The sequence below is a fragment of the Eubalaena glacialis genome, chromosome 3 (genome assembly GCF_028564815.1).
Source record: "Eubalaena glacialis isolate mEubGla1 chromosome 3, mEubGla1.1.hap2.+ XY, whole genome shotgun sequence".
Taxonomy (NCBI): domain Eukaryota; kingdom Metazoa; phylum Chordata; class Mammalia; order Artiodactyla; family Balaenidae; genus Eubalaena; species Eubalaena glacialis.
The window spans coordinates 1574988-1593081 of NC_083718.1; the positions used below are offsets into that span (position 1 = coordinate 1574988).

General features: G+C 56.2%; 1 protein-coding gene across 4 annotated transcripts in view; it reads right to left on the reverse strand.

The window, feature by feature from the left end:
- NAV1 (neuron navigator 1) overlaps positions 1–15953 on the reverse strand; it is a 211974-nt gene extending 196021 nt beyond the window's left edge. For all 4 annotated transcript variants that reach the window (XM_061187265.1, XM_061187262.1, XM_061187264.1 and 1 more), the window contains exon 1: positions 15664–15953. The gene's annotated coding sequence lies outside the window, so the exon portion shown is untranslated. The remainder of the gene's footprint in view (positions 1–15663) is intronic.
- Between the last annotated feature and the right edge of the window lie 2141 nt (positions 15954–18094).

Here is an 18094-nt window from a genome sequence, read left to right on the forward strand (position 1 = left end):
CGTGGCGTTAGCTACCTGCCCTTCAACGACTGTCAAACTGAACTGCTCTTAATCCTCAGGTGCCTTTGTTCCAACCTTGAAAATCTTGCCCCCAGTCTGATGGCACAGGAGGAAACACAGCCCCTGCCTTCAGAGACAGCGCCCAGTCTGATGGGCAAGGCCTAGCTGCCAAGTTTACAGAGGCCGAGGATGCGTGGGGAGACAGCCCTTGCCTCCAGTAAACCCCACACTGACGCGGGAGAAAGAGCCCGGCCCCAAGGGAGCCTGCAGTCTTCGGAAACAGCTTCGGTCCCTGGGACAGAATGTCTGGGGCAAAAAGACTCAGAAGGAAAACTTAGACACACAGATGATGGAAAATGAAGCTAACGTCCCTCGAGGGCCTGCCATGTGCCAGCTACCCTGCAGGTTTAATCTTTAAGCCTCATAATTTACAGCCTAGGACACTGAAGCACCGTAGTCAGCTACGCAGCCAGGAAGTAGCAGAACCGGGATTCAAACCCAGGCCTGCGCCTGCCCACACCCGCTTTAGGACAACAGCATGCGTGCAGGGCAGGGTGGTTCCCCTCATTCCCCACGCCATCCTTTAGGCTGGGAGCTACTGCTCCTTCCCAGCCACAAATCGCCACTCTCACAATATTAAAAAATCACTACGCTTAGGACAACGCATTGATTGTCAACATCCCACTGTCCCAGCAGTAAGGGGACTGCCGACACCCTCCCTTTAAAGCAAAGAGGAGGACTCGGGGCAGGGCAGGACCTCCCGAGGCTCCCAGGGTCAAGGCAGGGACTCTGGGGTCTCAGCAAGAGAGGGTTCAGAGCGCCAAGTCCCCACCCCAGCTCAACCCCAAGCCAGTCCCTGGACGGACGCCCCACTCAGGACCTCTGGAGGGAATGAAGACTGGGAGCAGATGGGAGGGCCCTCGGGGGGTGGAAAAGCAGCAGGATGCTGACCCCTCCCCAGGCCCACTGTCTGCTGTGTGACCCCAGGGCTGGCCTGGAACTGCGGCCTGGCCTCAGGGCTCATGACACAGACCCCGGAGCTCTGCACAGCCCCTCTGTCCCAGGAAAGGGGCCCTGCAGGGAGCAGAGGCAGCAATGCAACAGATCTGGATCGTGGAGACCCTGGTTCCCACCACGGGACAGGGACTTGGGCCCTAAAGGACCAGGAGGAGGGTTTCAGGGAGTCCCGGTCTCTCAGGGCCTGCCATGGGGCAAGGAACCCAGGGCCCAGCGCCGATCCAGCCCCCTCTGCCCCACTCTGGGGTGTGTCGTCCCCTGGGCACCCCAAACCACCACCGACGCAGGGTCACTGGGCTCCTGCCTGCTGATTGCTGGCCCAGGACGGCCAGAGCTGGGCCGGCAGTGGGATGAGGAAGGGACAGCCCCTAAGGTGCAGAGCTGCCCGCTGCTGCCCGCTGCCCACTGCCCACACAGGAGAGGGCGTGGGGACCGGGCTTCTGCTGGGCAACTGCGCCCTCTGGTGGCAGCGGTGGGAAGATGCAGGACCTGCAGACAAAGGGCGAACCCCATCCCTTCTCCAGCTCCCAGAATCCTCTACACTGCCCTCACTTACTGGAGGCTGGCACCGGGCCCTGCCCGGGGGGAGGAGAGTGGACAGGCACGACCCTGTTCCCGAGGGCTCCCAAACGGAATCCCCCAGGAGGGAGGTGACCTTCCACAGCTCCAGGCGACCGGGTTCCCCTCGCTCACACTCCGGCCCCAGCAAACTTGACCCCTTTGCCCATTGCTGGCCCCAAAGCCCTGCTCCCAGCTCCTCGACCGAGAAGCCATTTCTGCTCCAGAGCCTCGGCCTCCCCACCCAACACAGGGGTCCAGGCGGTACCCCCGCCATGTCGGACCCTCCGAGGGCACGGGGCCAGTCCCTCTAGCTGGACCGGAGGTGGTGGGTCAGGGGCGACATTGACCAGAACCGGTTCACGCCAGCAACTTACCCTCCCAGCTCATGGGAGCCTCCCACGGGCCTGAGCAGGGAGGCCCGAGAGCAACCCAGTTACGGAGGGACCTCCCCCCCAGAGGCCAGGCCTGACGGAGAGCTGCCCTTCCCCAGGCCAGACGCCTTGGGTTACGTGGGTGATGTCATCCCACCCTCGACCAGTCAAACGAGCTGGGTTAAGGTGGTCCCCACTGTGCAGGTGAAGGCGTTCTGGGGACGCATCACCTGCACAGACAACTGGAAAGTGGCGGAAGGGTAGGAACCCTGCTGCCCCACCTCCTCCTTACCCTCAGCCCCCTCCCCGGCCCCCCAGGAGCCCTTTCATCCTCTTCCTGGTGCAGACACAGCCGCCCTGTGCCCCTTCATCCCTCCTATTGGAACAGACCACGTCTGACAGTTCTCAGCGCGATTACAGTAAAGGGACTGGGTCCTGCCGTCTACTCCTGGGCTTTACTTACTCATTTTTTCCAGTCTAAGTGGCACAGGCCAGGTGGTCCTCACTTTACCCACCTGAGAAGTGGGAAGATCAAGAGGTATCTCTAACATGTGACCCCAGCAGAGGAGGCTATGGGTGAGATCCTGACCTGGTTCTCCCTCCGGCTGACCCCGGGGACCCCTGGGGAAGGTGCGGCTTTGCAGGTGACGGCCCCAAGGAGAGTTAATGTCCTGATGGAGCCCTGACGGGGCCCCGAGGCTGCAGCGGACTGGGCTGAGGGGCTCAGGCAAGCACGCAGCCCAGCCTTGGGTCTCTTCCCAAAGCACCGAGCGCCGCCCCACAGGAAGGGGGGCGCAGAGGCTGAGCTTTGCCCAGATCCCTCAGAAGGCACCGGATCACCACCCACCCTGGCGGAGTGACCACGGCTGGCACGTGGCGTTTCAACAGCACTGCTGGTGGCCTGGGGACGCAAAGGTGTCTCAGCCTGACACTCCCCAAGCTTCTGGACAGAAACGACAGCCTACAGTCCCCTCCCTCAGTCAAGGGGGCCTGTGCTCGGGCAGGGCCAGGAGTCAGGGCTCCCAGGCTCGGGCTGACTCGCCATCGTCCCCTGCCCCAGGGACGAGCCAGCGTCCAAGCTTTGGCCGGTGACGTCTGCCACTGCAGAGACCTCAGCAGAGTCAAGCCTCTGTTTTTCCGGGGGGAGTGATGACTTTCTAAGGCTCTTTAAGGAGACGGCACTGGAGACCCTCACGTGTCTTCAGCACAGGACACGGGAGACAGCGCTCTCGGCCGGCCAGGTGTGGGGCGATGCTCCGCAAGGGCCCAGAGTCTCTGTGGAGGGGACAAGGGCTGCTCTGAGACCACCAGCACCCCGGAGGCCCTTCCTGGACAAAAGTCTGGGCCAGAAGAACAGAGGTGAAGAGTCTGCCTGGAACGCCCCCGACCCCCTTCACAACCACTCTCTGCCTGACTCAGTCCTGGGAGCCAACGGCACTCACTGCCCAGGAGGTCCCCACCCCCGCCAGTGCCTATGATTCCTTCCTCTGTCTCGTCCCCCCCACCCCCCCCCCGGGCCTGAGCTGCCTCTGGGGCCCTTGTGATAATCAGGATGTATCGTTGGTTTGCTTTCTGGACGTCTTTTGTAACTGAGCCTAGACCACCTGTCCTGGCGCCCAGCACAGCCTCGGCAAGTGTTCAGTGGATGAATGAGCGATGGTGAGTCAGTGAACACGGCACCTTCAATCGTCGCTCCACCTGAAATCCCGTCTCCCAGCCCAAACCCCTCCTGGGCCTTTTCCACGGGCTGTTCTCATGAACACAGACCCGAGGCAGAGCCAGAAGCCAGTCCCCTGAGCAGCCCTAGGCCACCCACTGACCCATCGCCCAGCTGCCTCCGCAGAGCCTTTCCTCTGGGGCCGGGGGACCCATCTGTCCCCTGAACCCCCTCTAGCCTCTCCCTTTTCTGGCCTCTCTTTCGGAAACACCTTTTTCCTGCCCTCAGGCTGCTGTGTTTCCTGCCCAGGAAGAGGGCCTCTGGATCGGAGAGTGTTATTTATAGCAGGCCTCCATCCTTCCAGGCCTCACTAGGTGAGGGTCAATGGCCCAGGGCTACACACAGAAGATGCTCAGGACTTGCCAGGGTCCAACCACCATTGGAAGGAAGGGGCAGGCCCAAGAGGGAGCATCTTCTGATGTTCGGACTGGTCCCCTGCCCAACCTCCCTGTATCTGTCAGGGACCCCACTGCTCTCCCAGGTTCCCAGGCTTGAAATCTCAGAACCGCAGAGGCTAAGACTTACAGGATTTAGATCTGGAGAAGAAGCTAGAGACTAAACTTGATGAGGAAATGGAGACTCAGAGAGGGGAGGGAATTTGAACAAGGGCACACGACGTTAAAGCAGGTCCTCCAGCCAAAATCACCCCCGGCACTGGCCTTACACGACACAGCTACAAAGGAATTGGTATGCATTGCCTTATTCCATGTCAGGAGGCAGGTGGTATGTGAGGGGCTGAATTGCGTCATCAAGAAAAGATCGTTGACGGGGTGGCGGTGGTGGGATGAATTGGGAGATTGCGATTGACATGTATACACTAATATGTATAAAATGGATGACTAATAAGGACCTACTGTATAAAAAAATAAAATATAACTCAAAAATTCAAAAAAAAGAAAAGATCGTTGAAATGCTAACCCGCAGTGTCTCAGAACATGACCTTATTTGGAAATAGGGTCTCTGCAGATGTAATTAATTAAGACAAGGTCACACTCAAGTAGAGTTGCCCTTATAAGTAGGGTGCCCTCGTAAGCAGAGGGAAATCTGGACACAGATGCACATGAGGACCACAGGGAGGAGGTGGCCACGTGGTGACAGAGGCAAAGACTGAAGTGATGCATCTACCTGCTGAGGGACACCAAGGACGGCTGGCAACTCGGGAGGCCGGGAGAAGCAAGGAAGGACCTCCCAGCACAGGTCTGCGGGGGAGCACAGCCCTGCCGACACCTGGAGTCCAGACTCGCAGCTCCAGGAACCGAGACAATAAATCTCTGTAGTTTTAGGCCACCCCGTTTGTGGCACTTTGCGATGACAGGTCCAGCAAGCTGACACAAGGGGTTGGTCCTCTTTGGCAGACGAGGACTCTGAGGCTGGGGCAAGTCATGTGCATCCCCCGGGTCCAGGCTCAGGGCAGCAGGCTCGCTGCCTCTCCATCCTGGTCCTTCCCGTGTGCAACTCACTGCGTCCTGCTGCTTCCCACCCGCTCTCCCCACCTTCCTGCAGGGCTGCCCTCACTGACAGCCACACGACTGTGACAGCAGATCTGCCGGCTGGCTCTCCCTCTCTACCCCTCAGTCCACTCAGAACCTCTCCTGGGAGCCCACCATGCGCCAGGCTCGGAGCACATGCTGGGGTCCCTCCAGACACCAGAGCCGAGCTGGAGCTCTGGACACTGGGTCAGACGCCCACTCGGACCTCGGGTGTCTCCCCACCGGCTTTGTGCCACCAGCAGGGGCGGATGTTCCAGCTGTCCCATGATCTGAACCTTCGAGGAGGGAAGGTGGCTCCCAGCCCGCGAAGGAAAGAAAAGGCACCAGGGCCACGTACAGGGAGCCACGAAACGGGATGTGGTCTGGGCACAAAGAAGACGGCACTGCCAACCTCAGAGACCTCCAGCTCATCTTCACTCTCAAAACCCCAGCAGAGAGCCTGGTGATGCGGGCAGATGTGACACCTGGAACAGGAAAAGCATTGGAAGCTTCCCCCAGAAACAAACCGGTTCGTCCCCACGGCAGGAATTAAAAGGAACAAAGTACATCATTCAACATGGATGAGTCTCAGAAGTCGTATGTTGAGTGAAGGAAGTCAGACACACGACAGAACCCACCACACGATCCACGTACATGAAGTTCAAGAACGGGCACCATGAATCTGTGGCGATAAAAATCAGAACAGTGAAACAATGGTGGGAGAGGTGTCCTGACCGGGAGGGACAGGAGGAAACTGGGCTGATGGAAATGTTCTATATCTGGACTGGGGTGTGGTTACCAAGGTACGTTCGTTTGTTAAAAACACACGAGGCGGGACACTTACGGTTTGTGTATTTCACAGTTTGTAAATCATACCCCAATTAAAATACAACAGAATAGGGGGAAAAAAAGGAGAAAAGGGTTCCTTCCCTCTGGGTTGGAGGGAAAGGCCAGCCCAGGGCCCGGAGTGTGCGGGGAGCCGTGGACGGTGAGGGGAAGAGTTTTCTTCTACTGCTTTCCAGGCTGGAGTCTCGCTCGGGCTCTGCTCAGCCCGCGGCCAGCCTGAGGCGCCCGCCACTCTCACTACACAGAGGCGGGTGGACGCGAACTGAGTAGAAGGCCCCCGTCCACGGGCTGCTGAGCACCGCTCTTCCCCGCTCGTAAATCAGGCCCTCCTTCCGCCTGAGGCATCCAGGCTGAGCCCTCCCCGGTGTCCTGCTGCCATGGCGACCGCCCCAGCCTGGATTTGGCCTCCTGGGGCTTGAGCTCATCCATTCAAATCTCCCACCTTCCCATATACTCTGCCTCTGCCACACCTGCGACCTCTCCTCCTGAAGCCGCGGCTGTGTGCGATGCCCTGGAAACACAGCCTGGGCCAGCGGATGGGCAGGCTCTGCCGAAAGAGCCCCAGGTCCCTCCACTCCCCAGGTCCCTCCACTCCCCCTCCACTCCTCCAGCCTGCAGACTGGAGCCCACTGGGGCCCAGAGGGATCACACATCTTAGAGCCGCACCTCTCCCCCCTCCCCATCTGGCCCTGGCAGGGAAGCATCTCCCCGTCCGGCATACAAACACCCCTTTGGGGATCAATCCACCCAGAAATGTGGTCTGCAGGGCTGGGGCACTGAGTGCTTGCGGCCTCCTTGCTTTGCCCTGTCACTGGCCCAGCCAGCGTTTACCCTCCGAGGCCCACATGCAGCGGCCACAGGGGCAACGTGGGGCATCCGACAATAGTGACCAGCACCCGCTCCAGCCAGGCAGCTCCTGACACACTAACCCTAACCCTAGGACGACTCTCGCCATTCCATGGGGTAGCAACGACTGTCCCCATCTTATAGACGAGGGGCCGGAAGCCCGGAGTGGGTGTCGCAGGAGCCCAGGTCAGACTGACCCCCATCTCCCACCGCAGAGGCCCCAGGAGCAGCTGAGGACCCAGGAGGTGGCCTCTCACCGGCCAGGGAGAGTCAGGACCGGGGCTCCCCTTCGCAGGAGAGAGGGACGGACACCCACGGCCACCTGGCCCTCAGCTACGAACAACCCACCCCTTCCCCTCGAGGCATCAGTGAGCAAGGATTTCCTGAGCCTGACTCCGTGCCGGGACCCAGCCAGGCCACCTCCAGCTCGAAGGCCAGCCTAGCGTGGCCCAGCGGGCTTTCCTCTGCCCTGGGCGGCCTCTCCCAGACACATCGGCCCGCCAGCCCCCGCCCGGATCCCAGACGCAGGGCTTTGTCTGCGCTGGACGTGGTGCCAGAGTGTCCCGGGCCCTCTGGCCAGCTCAGCAGGGCCTTCCCGCCCTCTTCCCACAACTACTCCAACCCTGTGGCCACATTCTGGGCCCCCCTAGTGGCCAAGGCCAGCAAGAGGAAGCGGTGGGATGACTCAGGGGTGACGTGGCCTCAAGAGATGTGCCCCTGTGATGACATCTGGTAGGGAGATGGGTAACGGCGGAGAGGTCTGGATTCACGGGAGATGTGGACCTCGGGAGAGGCCGGTGTGTCAGCTCCAGACCAGCTAACAAGCCGAAGAGTCTCAATGTATTACCAGATGAACACAGGCTAAATTCATGCAAAATGGTTATTTTCAACTCTGAGGAGAAAATGAGAAACAGAACTCAAAATATAACACTTTGATAGTGTTCCTTGGACTAACTGGGTAAAATTTGCAGGAGTGATAAAATTGGCACCCAGAGAGCCTCTGCTACTAGTTCTTTGGGCGGTTACCCACACAACCGGGGATGATACACTAATAACTCGATTCCCTGCTTTGCCACCTTTAGACAATATCTACCGTTACCCGACAAAATAGTAGCAAATAAGAATCTTTCTCTTTCTCCTTCTCTTCCTCCCAATATTTTATTTTCATTCCTTTTAATGGTTATTTCCCACTTATAATCTTGAGTTTTGTTTTCTTGTTTTAGGACACTTTGACGACTCTCTTGAACCCCCAGCTAGATAAGACGAGAGTACTGGAGAACCTCCTGCCTGCTCCCCTTCCCCCCTCCCCTTGGTCACATACACTCGATTCTCCTTTGCCCAGTGACAACCAGCCACACTGAGCTTGCTTCAAAAGGACAATGCAGGTCACTTATGGTGTTTGGACTACGGGAGTGTGGTTGATACCAGCCTTGGAGGCTCCCAATCTCACTTGCCTCATCTGTAAAATGGGGACAGCATAGCAGGTCCTAATGCCTCACAAGACAAGACGGGGAGGACAAGGAACGTGAGTGACACTTACAAGGCTTTTTGTAAATAAGATCACATGACATGCAGCCTGGAATGGTAACGATGGCTCACATTGGTGGGGCCGCTTGGATAACTCTCTGAACCTCAGTTTCTTCACCAGTGAAATGGGGAGAAGATTAGTGCCCGTCTCGCTAAGAGGTTGTAAAGACTAAATGAAATCATAAAAATCAAAGTGCTTTGCACTCAGGGCATCCCTGTCCCAATTTAAGGGGTCATGACCCCAGTTCCCTCTTTCGGGAGATAAAACTGCAGCTCAGGCCCCAGCATATCAGGCGGAGGGGAAATGCACAGCTCTCTAGAGGGCATTTGGGGAACAACTGGGAAATCTGAATGTGGCCCATTTGTTAAATATAATAATGCTATTAAATTCACTATCATTGGGTGTGATTGTGGGGCTATAAGTCCTCACTCTCAGGAGATGCATGGGCAATAGCTAAGGGTTAAATACCACCATCTCAGCAAGTTATTTTCAAATGGCTTGGGAAAGTGTTATCATATATACACTTATGTGGATAAATGGAGAGAGAGACACAGCATCGGAGCAAAACGTTACCAATCAGAGAATCCAGTCACTGCCCTATCACTCACCTTCTCTACTGATTTGACATTTCTTCAAAATAAAACATTATAGGGAAAAAACTTCCCATGTTGGAAGCACCCTAACTGTCGTGGTGCCTTTCCTGTCTCCAGGGGAGCAGGGGCGGGCCCTGACCCCGCAGCTGCCACCATCCCCCGAGTGCGTGCGTGGCATGGGGGTGCTGGGGAGGGCCCAGGGACTCCCAGAACCACCCCAGACGAGGGCCAGGCGGGCGGCTGCCGGTGGGTCCCGGCCGGGGCGTCAGCTGTCTCCTTTGTTAAAGGAGAGCAGACAGACAGTTGGCATCTTAGCAGCACCTGGAGCCCAGCCTCCTGCCCAGTCAACTCAATTATCTGCACCAATGAGCTGGGCGAAGAGGCGCTGGTGACTGGCTTTACAGTCACCTACTGGGGACCTATTCTACACTCTGCTCCAAGTCTGCAAAAAGCTAGGGAACAGCAAGAGAACACGAGGCAACACAAACAGGAAAGAGCAAAAGATGCCACCAGACTCTCCCTGCTTTATGCCTTATCCCGTGTCCCCAGCTGGACAGCCAGCTCGCAGGCTCTGGGGGGTGATCCACACGTCAGAAAGAGAGCTGCCTTCCCAGCTGATGACAGGCGATCTGCCGATGTGCAGGGAGCTCAGGACTGGAGAGCCGTCCTCTGTTCGGATGGAGATGGACCCCGGCTTGTCCTAAGGGTGATTAGTACAACGAGGAGGGTGAGGGGAATCTCACCCTGACCGTCCCTGGACCAGGGCAGGCTCCATGGGCTCACGTGACCCAATCACTCTCCGAGTGGATTCCCCAACCTGTCCAGATCACAGGAATCACTGTGATGGAAGGGGGAGTGGTGGAAGGGTGGAGATCAGGCGACTGGGAAACAGTGTCTTAGGAGTGAGGCATTTTCATTCAACTCTCCCTGGGGAAGAAGTGGAGTCTCCACCAGGTTCTCTGGCGGCCCAGGTCCCACAGACAGCACTGAGGTCAGTGGGGAGAATACGATTCCAATTGCTAATATTTGTGGGATATTCATCACGTGCTGAGGACTTTGCGTGCAAAGTCAAGACCTGAACCTTGACTCCCAGTCTGCCTCACTTCATGGTCCAAATTCTTACTATGACATCATCCGTCTTCCCAGACGGCACTTGAGATCATACCCAGTGAGGATGATGTGAAGGAAACAGGGCCCGGGAGGAGCCCGGGCAGCGCGTGGCACCTGCTTCCAGACCCTGAAAGGCTGTCACCATGCTGGGCAATAGCACTTGCTCTGCGTGGTTTATTGCTAGCCCCCCACTTTATTTGGGGGTGCATTTGGTGAAGCCCATTCACCTTTGGTATCTTCACCAGAGGGTGACAGTCACACCCACGAAAGATAAACCCAGGAGGAACCCTGAAGGACAGAGCATTCAAATACAGAACCAGATGGTTTCAGCACACAGTCGTGGGGGGTCCCCAGCCGGAGGACCCCAGAGGGGATGGTTTAGAGGCGCCTGTGGTACCTGGAAAGCAAACACGGGGCTTCGTGACATGGTTCTTTCCAACTTTGAAAGTTTAGTTCTACAGAAGTTGGCATTTATTCTATTTACAAATGGATTTTAAAGTCGGGGAGGGATGTAAAGTGGGTCAGTTTTACTGTCCAGATGGGGAGGGAGTTGCGTCACTGAAAGCGGTGACCAGCCAAGGGTTCCAGGGAGGAAATCAGCTCAGCCACCGAGCGGTCGTAACGCTCACTGTGCATCAGAGTCACGGAGGCAGCTGTGTCCAAACCAAGGGAAGCCGACACTCTGGTGCTAGGCCCAGGGACCCGTCCGTCCTGGTCAAAGCTCCCCAGTGAGTCCAACGGGCCGTCAAGATGGAGCAACTGAGCTGGAAAATGCAGCTCACGCTGGGGTGGCCTTGGTGCCTTCCGAGCCCCATGAAGACCCGGAGTCAGTTCACATCTACACCTGGGTCAGCTCATGTCTACACCTGGGTAAGCTCATGTTTACACCTAGTGAGCTCATGTCTACACCTAGGTCACTTCATGTCTATACCTGGGTCAGCTCACGTCGACACCTGGGTAAGCTCATGTCTACACCTAGTGAGCTCATGTCTACACCTGGGTCACTTCATGTCTATATCTGGGTCAGCTCATGTCTACACCTGGGTCAGTTCATGACTACACCTGGATCAGCTCATGGCTACACTTGGGTCAGCTCATGTCTACACCCAGGATTGTCAAAAGTCTCTGACACAGGGACAGTGGTTGAGCGAGTGTTTGTAAGTCAAAAAGATCTGAATCAAAATCCCTCTAAGGGGCTTCCCTGGTGGCGCAGTGGTTGAGAATCTGCCTGCCAGTGCAGGGGACACGGGTTCGAGCCCTGGTCTGGGAAGATCCCACATGCCCGGAGCAACTAAGCCCGTGCGCCACAACTACTGAGCCTGCGCGTCTGGAGCCTGTGCTCCGCAACAAGAGCGGCCGCGATAGTGAGAGGCCCGCGCACCGCGATGAAGAGTGGTCCCCGCTTGCCGCAACTAGAGAAAACACTCGCACAGAAACGAAGACCCAACACAACCAAAAATAAAAATAAATAAATAAATAAATAAACATTTATCTCTGTAGTGGTCATTTTAAAAAAATTTTTTTTAAATAAATAAATAAATTAATTAATTAATTTAAAAAAAAATCCCTCTAAGATGTTCCCTTTGGACATGGGGTGAGGTCCTTTAATCGTTCAATGCCTCAAAGTCCTGACTTTTCTAGTTATTACAAAGTTTTCACAAATTCACAGACATAGAAAGTAGGATGGTGGTTGCCAGGGGTTGGGGGGTGGGGTGGAAGACGAAGAGTTACTGTTTACTGGGGACAGAGCTCTAGTCTGAGAAGATGAAAGAGTTCTAGAGACGGATGGTGACAATAGTTACACAACAATGTACTTAATGCCACTGAACCGTACACTTGAAAGTGATTAAAATCGTCAATTTTATGCTATATATATTTAACCACAATAAAAATTTATAAATGTTTAAAGTACAATAACTATAAAGAAAACTATAATAAACATGCACCCACCCACCCAACTACAGAATGTTAGCACTTTGTCAAATTTTCTTCAGTTTTTTAAATAAAAAAATGAAATTTTGCATATTTTTTAAGAAAAGCTTTCAGAGGGATTTTTCTCAGGAATTCAAGGGTACTTCAACATAAGAAAATCAATGTAATTATCAAAACACATGATGAACTCAAGTGCCACAGAAAAAAAGCATTTGACAAAATCCAACACACTTGCATGATAAAATACACTTAGAAAAGTTGGATTAGAAGGGATTTCTTCAACATGATAAAGAGCATTTATGAAAAACCCACAGCAAACGTTCTACTCAGCGCTGAAGACTGAAAGCTTTCTCTCTAAGATCAGGAACAAGACGGGGCTGCCTGCTCTCACCAGCCACTGAACGCTGGATGGGAGGTTCCAGCCAGAGCAGTTAGGGAAGAAAAAGCAGTAAAAGCCATCTGCACTGGAAAAGAAGAAGTAGAATTATCTCTATTCACAGTTGACATGACCCTGCATATGGAAAATCCCAAAGAATCCACCCATACAAAAGCCAAAAGAGCTAATAAACAAATGTTTCAGGCGACAAGATCAACACACAAAAATCAATTGTGTTTCTACACACCGGCAGTGAACAATCCAAAAAAGAAACTGAGAAAACAATCCCACTTAGGAAAGCTTTCAGAGCATCGGAGGACTGGGCATCAGAAGAGTCTCAGGGCCCCTTGAAGTGGGGACATCTTGTTATTAATGGTCCTTGGTGGACGAGCATGCATCAGTGAGCAACTTTAATTTTTCATGTGTGTTAGTGCGTCTCTTACTAGAATCAAGTAGAGCAAACAGATCTGATGGGGATGATGGTCTGTGCAAGAGAAACAGAACCACAGCCGCAGGCAGGCCAGAGTGACCTGGGGCTCAGCCATCTTGCCTCCCTTCACATCTCAAGAGCCACAGGAAGCTGGGAAGCAAAATCCCAGGCCCCTTGGAGGAAATCAGGCCTGAGTCAGCCTTCCTAGGAGGGGGAGGGAACAGATCAGGCCCAGGAAATTGTTTACGTACGGGGGGGTGTTTTCCACTTGAAAAGTTGGTGGTTTTTATTTTTTTCAAGTTGAAGAAGGAACTAGAAGTGTTTTTAATGATTGTTTTGTGACTCGGGGCCAGAATGATGGAGTGTTTGCCAAGGATAGACACATTTCTCAGTTCTCCGTGGTCCCTAGACTCTAAGAGCTGGTGGTTGGTTCCATGACAGAGATGCTCTCCTTCCCCCTTGTTTCTGTTCCTCTCTCTTGCCAACAGCTATGGAACATCTTCTGAGATCTACAGATGGCAATACGAGGAAGAGAAACATTCTGATGCACGGAAGTGATTGGCTGAAAGGGAAGGAGCCCTAGACCAGGAGCCAGAAGCCCTGCGTTCTAGGCTGGCTTCTGCAGCCCCAGCTGTGCAGCTTTGAGCCCCTTCACTCCCTCCTGTAGGCCTTGATTCCCCGCTGTAAAGGGGAGGGCAGGGCAGGGGCTGGGAGGGGAAGACCTCTTTAGACTAGTGCTTGTAAAGGCCAAACCCTTTAAGAATTCGAAAGAACTTTAAAAGAAAAGGGAAGTGGCATTAATGGAAAATGGAAAGATGAAAAGAGAGACAAGTTTTAAAAGATGGACAAGAGCTGTTTCTTCTCTAGGCCATTCTTTCCTACTGGGCCAAAGCTGGGCTAATACCAGAGGCTCCCAAGGACTCAGGAGGGGGCCAGGTTTGGGAAGGGAAGGAAAAACAGCATTCCTGTTCTCAGTTTGCTCAGGCCAGGACTTCCCAAGGAGATCCCAGGAAAGGCCTGCATGCTTAAAGCTTGCCCACCTGTGAACAAATCAACCTCATTATGGACCAGGTTTTCAGGGGAAAAGGGGTGGTGGTGGTGGTGGAGACAAATCAAACGACTCCCAAAGAAAGACATAAATAAGAATAAATGGGCACCGGAGTTGGATGGGAGACCTCTGGGTGGTACCTAAATTTTTTTTCCCCAATTGTATTAATTTGGCAAACATTTGAAAGATGCCTGCTGAGTGTTGGGTGTGGTCAGACAGGACAGCAGGCAGGAAGGCCTTCACAGGGAGATAAAAACACAAAGCAGAATGGAAACCTGCCCCGGGGGAGTTCAGAGTAGGGGCTGTTCCCTCTAAACCTGGGGAGCTCGGGAAACAGACCCTAGAGGCTGGAGCACAGATCAGGAAAGCCTTGGCCATTCTTTCCCGCTCCATGGTACACAAGTAAGGAACGACCTGCCCTCGGGTCATCCAGGAAGTGAGCAGCACAGGCTGATACAGAACTACAAACTGATCAACAACTTTCCCCTAGAAAACACTGGTGAAAGCACGAACCACTGTAAACCTCATCTCGGGTGAGGAAACTCACAATCACTGCGATTCCCTGTCTCATTTTCCCAGTTTAATCCCAAAGACACACAAACCCAAATTCAAAGCAGGATACAAAAAATTCATAAGCAGGCTGGAGTCATCTGCGTCTCTGGCCTGAAGGGAGCCCAGGTCTACCTAGTGGCAGCTCCGCCTACTTGGGGGAGGGTTCTTTGTGTGAAGTCCTGCAGCCCCACTATAAAAGAGTCGCAGGGGACACCGCGTAGGGGAACAACACGCAGGCAGGATGCAAACCCAGGCAGACCCTCTACTTCTGCAGCGCGAACAAGGCCGCAGGCTTCTCAGCTTGAATTTGAACGAGCCAATGGTGTGCCAACCACTGAAACGGGAAGCCAGATAAACAGCACATTATCGAGGGGGATCCGGCGCGTCCCAGAAGCCGGCGCCAGCTGCGCCCTGGGCTGTCTTAACAAAGTCCCATTGACTCACCAGCTGATGTTCCCATGTTGGGCTCGGGGACAAGGAACCCTCTCTGCAGGGTGGACGTCACCGCTGCACACCATCCCCACCGCCCCCACTCACGCCTCCCCGATCCTGCCTCCCCTCTCTGCCCCCTGCAGACTTGGCCAGTTCTTTATCTTCCGACCAGTTTCTGTCGGCTCTGAGCATAGAAGGGACCACAGGGCCCAAGCACCGGGGACCCTTAGGTGAGCTCCCAGAGCGGCCACCCTCTCTTTTTCCCTCCCTCCCAGCTGCTCCGGGAAGCTTTCTCGGGCGTACCAGGAGGAAAGCCTCCGGGTCCCGTGCGACGCTTCTCGGTGCATCCCGGGGCCAGAGAACGTTTTCTGGAACAGTGCGCCAAGGTCACCTGCCCAGCTGTTCAGCTCGCTCCGCTGGGGTGGGAGGAGAAGATGTGGGCAGGGTGTGGGTGTAATGTAGCCCTCGGCGTCTCTGATCAGAGGATCTCAACACACTTTCAACAGCAAGGCAAGGGAAACCGAGGCTCAGAAAGATTGGACTTGGGTGGCCCATGGTGAGTCAACTCCTGGACCAGACGCGCAGCCCCGCGGGGACGTGTAGACACACACCTTCCCGGGAAGCCACCAACAGCCGGGTTGTTATTCCAGCGCCTCTCCCGCGCCCTGCGCTCAGCCTCCCGCGGGCGCAAGCTCACCCCCCGGGGCTCGGGCCCTCCTGCCCCGCAGGACGCGCCAGCGCAGTCCCGCAAAGCGGGGAGCATCAGACTCGAACCCACCCCGCACCCGCCCCGTCCCGTCCCCGCGCCCGCCAGGTCCCTGCGCGGGCCACTCACCCGCGCGCCTGCGCCCCGGGGCCCCGGGTCCACGCATCCCGACGGCGCCGGCCAGGCCCACGGCGCGAGGAGAAAGTTCTCTGGCTCCCGCGCTGGTCGCCCCCCCCGCCGGAGTCTCGGCGTCCGCGCTCCGCTCGCGGGTGGCACTAGGGCCGCCGCCGGCCCGGGCCCCAGGACGCGGAGGGAGGCGGCATCCCGAACAAAGTGCGTCCCCTGCCGGGCGCGGGGCGGAGCCTGGTGACCCGCTGCCCCGGGCACACGCCGGCCGCCTCCCCGGGCCGGGGGCGGAGGCTGCGCCGCCGAGCGCCCCGCTCCCCCCGCGCTGTGCCAGTTGAACCCGCAGAGGGGCGGAGGCGCCGGGCCCTTCCAGACTTTGTCATTGGAAAGCTATTCCCGTAACCCTTTCCTGCCTTCGCCTTCCGTCCCGCCTCCGCGGCCGCAGAAAGGCGGAGCTGGGTGGCGGGGCAGGAAGCCTCCGCACAATCAAGCCTTTCCTCGGCCGGGACCCTCCGCTTCCAGGCCCGGCCGCCCCACCCCCACGCGCCCTCGGGCTGCCGCCGGCCGGCAGTTCTTAGGAGCGCGGACAGAGGGGTCGGCCGGCCTTCCCACTGCCTTCCGCCCGCGCCCCCTTTCTTCCTCTCTGTCCTGTTCCGCTTTCTGGGCTGGGACGCGGATGCAGAGGGGAGGGGAGACCCCAGAAGGGCCGGGCATATAGTAGGTGCTCAGTAAAATGCGTGGGGCTTTGCTCCACCTCGCGACCCGGCCACGGCCCTTTCTCCTTCTAGGGCCTGGGAGTGGGGGGAGGAGGAGGGGGGAGGGGGAGGGGGGGGGGAGGGGGAAGAGGGGGAGGGGGAGGAGGGGGAGGGGGAAGAGGGGGAGGGGGAGGGGAGGAGGGGGATAAGAAACGACCAGACCCAGAGAGAGTGGCTGGAACTGGGGCCTCGGCCAGAGCCTAGTGCAGCCTGTGCGGTGCGGCCTCCACCGACCCTGCCTCCCGGGACAGGGCAGCGGAGGTCAGGTGCCTGGGCTTCTGGAGCGGGCTTCTGGAGCAGGCTTCGAGCTCCGGGAGAAAGGCGGCAGTGCGACCAAGGACCCACCAGATTGGGACCAGAGACGTCGCCAGCTCCAGCCAGCAAACATGATTGATTATTTCCGGGGCCAACTCCCTGGGAGGTCTCCCAAAGTTTCACCAGCAATGGGTCAACCCAAGGGGAGCAGGGTCAGCCGAGTCCTGCCCACCCCCGTCCAATCAGCCAGTCAGGTCACAGTGGCTGTGGACCTGAGGGGGTGATAAAGGGACACTAGACAGTGGACTAGCAGTGACATTGAGCAAGTTCCCAACTAACCAGGGAAAAGGATTTTTATATGGCTTTTGTCCTTGAAAGGAATGAGTTGCCTTTTCTTTGCGGGAGAGGGGGCTTTCGCAGAGGGATGTGTGGGGCGAGTCCTTGCCCTGTGGGTACAGTGGCTGAAAGTGTGGGCTCGAAGGCAGATTGCCTGGGTTCATATCCTGGATCTGCTCCTCAGCAGCCATGGGAACCAGAACGGATTCTTTAACCTCTGACCATTTCAGTTTCTTCATCTGTAAATTGGGGTAATGACAGTTGCCATCTCCTACGATTGTTGGTAAGAGTAAGTGTGATAATCTAGGTGGCACACTCAGAATAGTGCCTGGCACTACTCAGTAGACATTAATTATTATTTTGATCTCTGAGTCATGCAACCCTGCATCCAGTTTGGCACTCAGCCATGTGCTAACTGGAACCTCTCTTGCTTTTCACAGGCTCCTTGGCCTGCAAAGGGGAGCCTGGTCCTCTCGGAAGAAGCACTGTCCTTTCTCGAGGGCTCATGGGGTGGGCCGGCTGAGTTCCTCGCCTCCTCGGTCTAGGGACCAAGGATTACACAGCAGGCTTGCAAAGCAGTTTCAGAGACTGAACTGCCCTCTGGTCCACGGTGAGGCTGCACACGGGGCCCCACCCATACTGGTAATGGCGGGAAGATGCTGTTCCTTGGGTGCTGAATGGGGAAGAAGGCTAAAGCCATGGTTTTCTTTTTCTAATTTATTTATTTATTGGCTGCGTTGGGTCTTTGTTGCTGCACGAGGGCTTTCTCTAGTTGCAGCGAGCAGGGGCCACTCTTCGTTGCAGTGCACGGGCTTCTCATTGCGGTGGCTTCTCTTGTTGCGGAGCACGGGCTCTAGGCCCGTGGGCTTCAGAAGTTGTGGTGCGCGGGCTCAGCAGTTGTGGCTCGCGGGCTCTAGAGCGCAGGCTCAGTAGTTGTGGCGCACAGGCTTAGTTGCTCCGTGGCATGTGGGATCTTCCCGTGTCCCCTGCATTGGCAGGCGGATTCTTAACCACTGCGCCATCAGGGAAGTCCCAAGCCATGGTTTTCTAAGGGTTAAATCTCTTCCATCGTGAGGTCAGTATTTCTC